Source organism: Trichechus manatus, unplaced genomic scaffold, assembly GCF_000243295.1.
Source record: "Trichechus manatus latirostris isolate Lorelei unplaced genomic scaffold, TriManLat1.0 scaffold00079, whole genome shotgun sequence".
Lineage (NCBI taxonomy): Eukaryota > Metazoa > Chordata > Mammalia > Sirenia > Trichechidae > Trichechus > Trichechus manatus.
Genome location: NW_004444015.1, coordinates 9,752,214 through 9,762,021, shown reverse-complemented (window position 1 = coordinate 9,762,021; position 9,808 = coordinate 9,752,214).

Here is a 9,808-nt window from a genome sequence, read left to right as displayed (position 1 = left end):
AATTCCAGAACACTTAACTGTGCTCATGTGGAACCTGTACATAGATGGAGACAGTCATTTGAACAGAACAAGGGGATACCGCATGGTTTAAAGTCAGGAAAGGTGTGCATTATGGTTGTATCCTTTCACCATACTCATTCAATCTGTATGCTGAGCAAATAATCCGAGAAGCTGGACAATATGCAGAAGAACACGGCATCACTATTGGAGGAAGACTCATTAACAACTGCGTTATGCAGATGACACAACCTTGCTTGCTGAAAGTGAAGAAGACAAGTACTTACTGATGAAGATCAAAGACCACAGCCTTTAGTATGGATTACACCTCAACATAAAGAAAACAAAAATCCTCACAACTGGACCAATAAGCAACATCATGATAAACACAGAAAAGACTGAAGTTGTCAAGGATTTCAATTTTACTCAGATCCACAATCAACACCCATGGAAGCAGCAGTCAAGAAATCAAAAGATGCATTGCATTGGACAAATCTGCTGCAAAAGACCTCTTTAAAGTGTTAAAAAGCAAAGATGTCACCTTGAGGACTAAGATGCGCCTGACCCAAGCCACGGTATTTTTATTCACCTCACATGCATGCGAAAGCTGGACGATGAATATAAGGACGACTGAAGAAGAACTGACACCTCTGAATTGCAGTGCTGGCGAAGAATATTGAATATACCATGGACTGCCAAAAGAACGAACAAATCTGTTTTGGAAGAAGTACAACCCGGGATTTTCCTTAGAAGCAAGGATGGTGAGACTATGTCTCATGTACTTTGGACATGTTATTAGGAGGGATCAGTCCCTGGAGAAGGACATCATGCTTGGTAAAGTAGAGGGCCAGCGAAAAAGAGGAAGACCCTCAACAAGATGGACTGACACAGTGGCTGAAACACATGGGCTCAAGCATAACGATCGTGAGGGTGGTGCAGGACCCGGCAGCGTTTCGTTCTGTTGTACAGAGGGTCACTATGAGTCGGAACTGACTTGACAGCACCTAACAACAACAACATGATTCCCAGTATTGTGTGACTGTCCTCCATTTTGTGACCTAATGTAATTATCCTATGTGTTTTAAATCCTAATCTCTGCCTGTGGTTAATGAGGTAGGACTGGATTACGTTAAAGAGGATTAGGTTATGTTTGTTACGCTAATGAGGCAGGATCAGGGTTGGATGCAACAACCTTAACTCAGGTCACAGCCCTGATCTGATATAAGGGGAGTTTCCCTAGGGCGTGACCTACATCACCTTTTATCTTACAAGGGATAAAAGGAGAGAGAAGCAAGCAGAGAGGAGAGGGACCTCATTACCATCAAGCAAGAAGAGCAGGGAATGGAATGCATCCTTTGGACCTGGGGTCCCTGTGCTGAGAACCTCCTAGATCCAGGGGAAGACTGATGCCAAGACATATGGAGATTTCCAAGGAATGAAGGGCCCACAGATACTGAAAGGAGACAAGGACCTTCTCCCAGAGCCAACAGAGAGAAAAAGTCTTCTCTAGAGCTGGTGTCCTGAATTCAGACTTCTAGACTCCTAAACTGTGAGAGAATAAATTTCTGTTTGTTAGAGCCACCCACTTGTGGTATTTCTGTTACAGCAGCACTAGATATCTAAGACAACAGCTGAGCACTTAACCATTTGCACCACACAGGGACTCCATGAAGGTTATGAAACCCAAAAACAAAATAAAACCCATTGCCGTCAAGTTGATTCTGACTCATAGCAACCCAGCAGAACAGAGTAGAACTGCCCCATAGGGTTTCCAAGACTGTAAATCTTTACGGAAGCAGACTGCCATATCTTTCTCCCACAGAGCAGCTGGTGGGTTCAAACCGTCAGCCTTTCAGTTAGCAGTTGAGTACTTAACCACTGTGCCACCAGGGATCCTCATAAAGGTTATAGGCCCTGTTTTTTGAACTTCCTCTTTGGTGGATTGCCTGTGATTTTCATTAGAGGTGTACTCACTTATTTCTAAAACCAGAACAGGTTATGTCCTGGGTCAGAAAAGTACCCCTGTCCTAGGAGATGCCCCTGTACCTATAAATGTTCCCCAAATCACCAGGACTAAATAGATAAGCACACTAAGTAAGGAATGTGGCTTGAAAGCCTGTACCACTTATAACTGGAAAGCTGCTCCCAAGGAACCAGATCTCATCTTCTTCTACAACCGAAGACATCCAAAGACTGAAGCCATGACTAAAGAGCCCAGAGACAGCATGGTGGGATGGGAGGGGACTGGACTTGCAGTTGGAGGATCCAGCTTCTGGTCCTACTCTGCCACTCATTTGTTGGGTGAACAATTCACACCTCCTCTCTGGACCCTTGTTTCTCCATCTTTAAAATGAGAGAGTTGAGTTAGATGGTCTCGAATATTTCCCCCAGTTTTGATCTTTGGTTTTTCTCTTGAAGGGTTTCACGTAGAATGTAAACCATCCTAGAGTCACACACTGTGTCCCTAATCCTGGGCCAGTGCTTGGTTGCCAGGGGAAACAGGCAAGCAGACATGTATGACAATCCTCACTGCTCTCACCAGTCTCCAAGTGCACATCTGTCCTGCTGACAGTGTCAGCAGGGTCACCTTTGTGTCTGGACGACAGCACAGTCATATTATTGCTTGACTTGAATAAGAGCACCATTGACTACCTGACAGAAAGGAAGTGGGTTCTCCAGGATTGCATCGTGGGTTCTCCAGGATTGCATCATGTGTTCCCACTGCCAGGGAAACACACCAGCTGATCATGGGAGCTGATAGAGATATGGAGGGGCCGTGGAAAACAGAAAGTGTGGTATAGATGAGAGCTGTTATTAAAACAGTAAAACATTTAGATGACAGTACTGATGTAACACTGAAGTTAGATCTTGCCATTTTTGTTGAACTAAGTAATTGATCTTAGCATCCACCTAACCACAGGAAGATTACCCAGCATGCTGTCTTTATAAGTTCTTCCTGCCTGAGTAGGAGGGAAAAAAAAGTTATCTAGCCTTTTTATTCCTGGGGCACTTAATTCAGTTTCAGTCAAGGTTTTAGACCTTCCTTAATAAGAAAATGCCAGCTTCCCTAGCCTGTAATCTGCTTATCTAATACCTTGCTAAAGTGATTAAAATTGATTAAAACGAGGAGGGAATGCTCCTATAAAAAAACAAAGAAAAGAAGAAAATGGTTGGATTTCTATGCTTCAGGTTATACTTAAGCGAAGATTGAATTAACTTGATCTTGATTTAATAAAGGAAACTCTGCAGACAATTTCAAACTTATTGCAATTCTGTACAGTGCTTTCTGGAATGCCTCGGCATAAAGAGTGTCATTGTCACTTTTGTTTCATAAGCACAGATATCTTTTAATGCACAGATAATGTACTTTATAGAGGCTTTTAAAGCACACGCACATGCACAGATATTTATTTACAGCTGTTTTTGCTCAACCAAAATAGAAAAGGCTTAGTTGATGGTTAAGTACTTTCGTTTTCCAATTTAAGTACAGAGAATTATGACTGTGGAGCTCCTCATTTACATAACCAAGAGGTGGCAGTGTTACATCCATTATGTATTCACTACCCCACAGATCATTTCACAATAAAAAAGTACAATGTGTAAATAAAATATGTAACAAATACTTCTGTCATTTCTAAATGGCTGCATCAGTGAGAGCCACTAAAAAACATTCATAAAAGTGTGATGTTTCCTTGTAAACAACAATCACCTCCCAAAAAATCAAAGCCAAAGCCAAGAACTAAAATTTATTGCCACCAGTGAGCTTACTGCATCTCTGGGAATCCATACCCATCCTCTTCAGTAATCACTTGTTTTCTGGTAAAACATCCACCTCCTTCCCAAACATACCAAAAAAAAAAAAAAATCAATTACAGAAAGACTCATAAGACTCCTCAAAGGAAGGCCCTCTGTTTCTATGTGAAAAGAAATTTAACCAAAAAAAAAAAAAAGGCAAAAAGTTGAACATAGGTAAACACCAGTTTACTAACTCATTCCTGCTAATAAAAAATAACTATTTGAAATCCAGCCCTTTTTGTTACCGCCCTAGATTGTTTTGAGCATCTGCTTAGGTTATGATGCATGACTTGTGACTTACTTGGGTTATGGTCCAATTAAATTTTACCTAAGCTACTTGAATCTGTTCTATTTTTAGTTTTCTATTTCTATCCAGTCTTGGAAATTAAAACAAAAACAAAAATAACAGCAGGAGCAAGACCATTTAAAAACTTTAATCTGTTGAATAACCAGCTTCCTATAAGACTACTGTTAATAAAAAGCAATGCCATAAATACATCTGAGCAATCAGGAATGGACATTTGATACATAATTTTTTGGAAAATAGTTTACATAGAAGTTGACCACTTGACATTTGGCCTTACAGGAAGTTAGACAGATCACACTTTCTGTCACTCACAGGAAAATATGACATTATTCTAAACCATGAATTGCATTATATAAGACTTCCAACAGTCCACCATCCCCAGAACTAAGCTATTAGAGTGTTTGGAAATATTTTTATGTTATTTAAACCCTTAAGTTACTGATTAGAATTGGTGCACAGTCTAACCATAGAGTGTTCGGTGTATAGTTTCTAAAAGTTACCTAAACATTTATAGAGCAGTTAGATCATCAGTATCTGGCACATGTCAAAATATTTGCAAATTTCAATTTTCAAAAATGTATTCTATAGATTAGCCATAAGATTGGCAGTTCCAGCTAACTGTGGGCATTTGAATGTTTCAGATCTGTGTGTTTTATTTCTTCTATATTTCACTTTCTCAGAATTTATGGCTGTGATGGAAAGTACTGAATATTTTTTTCCATATCCAGCATAAACAGCAAACACTTCCTCAGTGTGTACCTAGTTTGGGAAATTGTGATTTACGGACAGGATTCAAAGAGTACATGTAAAAAATTATATAGCAGGATGATGGACAAGAATGGTGTTATGCCAATTGTCATATGAGTAGAGCAAACAAATATCCCTTCCCATGACTTCAAAGTGGACAAGGATTTCAATTCCTGAAAGGGGAGGAGTTAATTTAATTATTGTAATCCCCCCTAAGAAATCTTCCAGTTCTATCACTCTGTAGAATAATCCCCACTCTTGATTTTATTCTTAATCAAATGTGATTAATTTATCATCTCTGGAGCCCTAGTGGTGTAGTGGTTAAGGGCTCGGCTGCTAACCAAAAGGTTGGCAGTTCGAATCCACCAGCTACTCCTTGGAAACCCTTTGGGGCAGTTCTACTCTGTCCTATAGGGTCACTATGAGTCAAAATCGACTCAGAGGCAACAAGTTTGGTGTTTCTTGGATTTTGTTGTCATCTCCTACTATGTAAAAAGAAAAATATATTTTTACATGATTTAACTGAATTCACATTTTCTTGCTTATGTCTGAATTACACAGTTGTCATGATATTCGATGCTTCATCAAACCCCCACCTTCCTCTGTGTACAGATATTCCTGTCATGCACTCAGATCCTCCCCTATGCCTCTATTGTCCCTCTTCACTAAGACTTTTCTTATTCCAGGGAAAGATGTGGGTTGATCAAGAAGTGGACACAGGCAGGGCCAAGATGGTGGAGTAGTCAAACGCTTCCTGTGGTCCCTCTTACAACAAAAACCCAAAAAAACAAGTGAACTGATTATATATGACAATCTAGGAGCCTTGAAAATCAAAGGCAAAGTTGAAGAATTGGACTGAATGGCAGGCGGAGGGAGAGATGGTTCATAAGCCGCGAGGAGTTGCCAGGCCTGACCTGGCGGGAGATAGAACCCTTCAGGACAGATCAGCTCACGTGCGCGGTGGGGCAAGCAGTGGTGCTTGGGAGGCACTTTCCACATTCAGAGAGACCCAGTGGCAAACAGTCTACTCAGCATCCAGAACCAGTGAAAAACAGCACTCAATCGGCAAAAGATAAGTACTTGTGTCTAGCCTACCACGTGGATAAAAACACCCCCACTGGGAAAAACCTCTCTCCCACTTACCTCCCCCACTCCCAACTCTGCACTGGAACCCAGGCTGGCTTCAGTGACTGCAGAGTTCCCTGGGCCAGAAGTAGGACCCATCACGCACCCTGAGTCATTCTCCTGGCCTTGGAGAGGGAACAAATTAACAGACAGGGAAAAAATAATCCAGTGGCTCCCGTAAGCCAGAAACTCAGGGTAGGCACAGCTCCTTTGCCTAGGTACAGGCATAAGGGGTCCACAGACTTTGAATGCCTTTCACCACTGCATAGACCTGTGGGGGCCCATTTCAACACCATAGGCCCTTATTACCACAGTACAACAGGGTATATGCCTGAAGTCAGCTATATGGTGAAGCAGCAGATTCGTGACATTTCAAAGTGCTCTACCCATTAAGCAAGGTCCTCACCTACCCACATCAGGGGCCTGAGGACTGGCAGATCCACCCACACCACCTATCCACCTGCGACAGGGGTCCAAGAATAAGTGATGCCCCCTAGTCCTTACAGCCAACAGCACTGGGTGCTCACAGTCCGGCTGCAAAACCCACCCACCAACGCGCACTAGGGAACAGGGACACGCTTTCCTCCCAGACAATCAGGGGCTGCGGTCAGACGACTGCCTTGCTCAGTATGTGACCTCCTACTACAGTCAGATACCTGTGCCTACACCAATCACCCTGCCTGTCTAGGACTGTAGGTGAGAGCATGCACCACACACTTGGTGACTGACTACCTGGACACCTGAACTGAATTCATACAGGAAAATTAAACAGACTCCTGGGCTCACATACATAGTAACAGATCTAACCACCTGGTGACAGGACCTTAGAGCTTCAATGGCACCAATAATCAAACTAGCTCACATGAGCATCCTATTTGGGCATATCAAAACAAAACAAAATAAGAAGCTAGGACAAAGTAAGCAAACATAAAATAAATAACTTATTGATGGCTCGGAGACAACAGTCAATAACAAATCACATAAAGAGGCAAACCATAGAAAGGTGGGATGAAGAACTCAAATTCTAGGAAGAAGACCAGACTTAATGGTCTGACTGAGACTGGAGGAACCCTGGAAAGCATGGCTCCCGGATTCTTTATCAGCCCAGAACTAAAACAATTTCTGAGGCCAACTCTTCAGACAGGGACTGGACTGGACTGTGGGACATAAAGTGATACTCGTGAGGAGTGTGCCTCTTAGCTCAAGTAGATACAAGAGACTAAACGGGCAGTTTCTGTCCAGAGGTGAGATGGGAAGACAGAGAGGGTTAGGAGCTGGTTGAATGGACATGGGGAGTCAGGGGTGGCAAGGAAGAGTCCGCTGTCACAGTATGGGGAGAGCAATTAGGGTCACATAACAATGTATGTATAAATTTTTGTATGAGAGACTAACTTGAAATGTCTAAACTACAACAATAAAAAATTTAAAAAAGATTAGCAACAAACATACATACTATCAATAATAAAAAAAAGAGGCAGATCATGATGGCTTCAGCAAGCTCCCAAAATAAACACTCAAGAAATGTTCCAGAGGAAGACAATTTCTTGGAATTACCAGAGGCAGAATACAAAAGATTAATATATAGAATTCTTCAAGGTATCAGGAAGGAGATCACACAAAATGCAGAACAAGCAATAGAGGAACTTAAGAAGATTAGAGAAGAACATAATGACAAATCTAACAGGCTGCAAGAATCCATAGACAGACAGCAATCAGAAATCCAGAAGATTAACAATAAAATTTCAGAATTAGAAAACTCAATAGAAAGTCATAGGAGCAGAATTGAGGCAATGGAAGTGAGAATTAGTGAGACTGAAGATAAAGCACTTGACACCAACTTATTTGAGGAAAAAGCAGACAAAAGGATTAAAACAATGAAGAAACCCTAAGAATCATGTGGGACTCTATCAGGAGGAATAACCTACAGGTGACTGAAGTACCAGAACAGGGGGGGGATAAAAGAAAATACAGAGAGTTGTGAAGATTTGTTGGCAGAAAACTTCCCTGATATCGTGAAAGATGACAAGATATCTATCTAAGATGGTCATCGAACCCCACATAAGGTAGATCCCAAAAGAAAGTCACCAAGACATATTATAATCGAACTTCCCAAAACGAAAGATAAAGAGAGAATACGAAGAGCGGCTAGGGATAAACAAAAAGTCATCTACAAAGGAGAGTCAATAAGACTAAGCTCGGACTACTCAGCAGAAACCATGCAGGCAAGATGGCAATGGGATGACATATACAAAGCCTTGAAGGAAAAATATTGCCAGCCAAGAATTATATATCCAGCAAGACTGTTTCTCAAATATGATGGTGAAATCGGGGCATTTCCAGATAAACAGAAGTTTAGGGAATTTGCAAAAACCAAACCAAAATTACAAGAAATAGTAAAGGGACTACTCTGGTTAGAAAATCAATAACATCAGATAACAACCCAAGACTACAACACAAAAGGGAGCAACCAGATATCAACTCAAATAGGGAAGTCACAAAAATAAATCAAAGCTAAAACACTGAAAATAGGGAAACAGAGATGTCAATATGTAAAAGATGACAACATTAAAACAGAAAAGAGGGACTAAAAAATGTAGACATAGATTTTTCATATGGAGAGGAAGTCAAGGTGATAAAAAGAAATCACAGATTGGTTTGTGGTAACCTGAATATCTAACAATCCTATACATCAAAATCAAAAACTAGAAAAATAAAGACTCAGCAAACATAAATACAAAATCAACAACAATGAAAAAGATGAAAAGAAAATACATAAACTAAAACTACTCAGTACAGAAAATTAAGTGGAACAAAGAAACTGTGAACAACACACACACAAAAAAAAAGACATCAAAAAGACAGCAATAAATTCATTCCTTTCAATAATTATGTTGAATGTAAATGGACTAAATGCACCAATAAAGAGACACAGAATGGCAGAATGGATTAAAAAAACACAATCCATCTATATGCTGCCTACAAGAGACACACCTTAGACTTAAAGACACAAACACACTAAAACTCAAAGGATGGAAAAAAAAAATCAAGCAAACAACAATCAAAAAAGAGCAGGAGTGGCAAAATTAATTTCTGAAAAAACAGACTTTAAAGTAAAATCCACCACAAAAGATAAGGAAGGACACTATATAATGATTAAAGGGTCAATACACCAGGAGGACATAACTATACTAAATATTTACGAACCCAATGACAGAGCTCCAAAATACATAAAACAAACTCTAACAGCACTGAAAAGAGAGATAGACAGCTCCACAATAATAGTAGGAGACTTCAACACACCACTTTTGGTGAAGGACAGATCATACAGAAAGAAAATCAGTGGAAGACACAGAAGATCTAAATGACACAATCAACCAACTTGATCTCACAGACATAGACACTCCAACTGCAGCCAAGTATACTTTCTTTTCCAATGCACATGGAACATTCTCCAGAATAGACCACATATTACACCATAAAGCAAGCCTTAACAAAATCCAAAGAATCAAAATATTACAAAGCATATTTTCTGACCATAAAGCCATAAAAGTAGAAATCAATAACAGAAAAATCAAGGGAAAAAAATCAGAAACACATGGAAACTGAACAACACCTTGCTCAAAAACTACTGGGTTATAGAAGAAATTAAGGACGGGATAAAGACATTCATAGAATCAAACAAGAATGAAAACACATCCTACTAGAACCTTTGGGACACAGTAAAAGCAGTGCTCAGAGGTCAGTTTATAGTAATAACGCGCACATTCAAAAAGAAGAAAGGACCAAAATCAAAACATTAACCCTACAACTGGAACAAGTAGAAAGAGAGCAGCAAAA